Below are 832 nucleotides of genomic sequence, written 5' to 3' on the forward strand. Positions count from 1 at the left end.
ATTTCTCAAGAAAGAAAAAGGATAATGGTTGCTTATGAACCACACAGCAACAGATCTAATTGAAAGGTTGGACACTCCCTGATCTCCTTTGATATGCCTTGTTAATGGAATGGTCCAATGCAATAATGTAGAAAACAAAACCCTACCCAGAATTGCTCTGCATTCACTCACAGCCTACAACCACAGACATGAAATGCCCAACTTCTGGTGAAGACTACTTGAGCTTCTGTAGTTTGTGGGACAACTAGCAACACTCCTCCAGATGGCCTTTGTGATTGGGCTGGGATATAGGGGCTCAGGTGGCCCATAAGGTATCCTGGACCCAAGTTATTTATAAGAACCTGGGAATTGGCCTGGGCAGCCAGTGCAGTTGTTTCAGCAGAGGTGTCAGATGCTGTCAGCCACCTGCCCCTATCAGCAGCCTACCTTCTGCATTCTGCACCAGCTGGAGCTTCCAGACCAGGCACTGAGTGTTAGCTCAGTCGGTAGAGCGCCAGACTTTTAATCTCAGGGTCGTGGGTTCAAGCCCCACATTGGACAAAAGATTCCTGCATCCCAGGGGGTTGGACCTTATGGCCCCTTCCAATTTTACAACTATGTGTTGCGACCAGTGATGGGCAAACTGATGATTCTGAACTGGATAGCTGATTTAGAAGTCAAATGTTATAAACCTGGATGAAAGCTCTCCTGTATTCTGATATTTTGATACGCAGATGAATTTCAGCAGATGTGTATTATTCCTAAAGTTGCATATGTTTCTGGCCATTGCCATTTGTGGTTTGTTTACAAACTGAGTAAATCAATATAGGGTGGCAGGTAGAGGCAGCTGTGG

At 45.6% G+C, this 832-nt stretch overlaps 1 non-coding gene across 1 annotated transcript; it reads left to right on the forward strand.

Annotated features, from left to right (window-relative positions):
- Window positions 1-470: 470 nt before the first annotated feature.
- On the forward strand, window positions 471-540 carry TRNAK-UUU (transfer RNA lysine (anticodon UUU)). The gene has a single exon. It is a non-coding gene; the product is annotated as a tRNA-Lys (tRNA).
- Window positions 541-832: the final 292 nt, after the last annotated feature.

The sequence above is a fragment of the Zootoca vivipara genome, chromosome 5 (assembly GCF_963506605.1).
Source record: "Zootoca vivipara chromosome 5, rZooViv1.1, whole genome shotgun sequence".
Taxonomy (NCBI): Eukaryota; Metazoa; Chordata; class Lepidosauria; order Squamata; family Lacertidae; genus Zootoca; species Zootoca vivipara.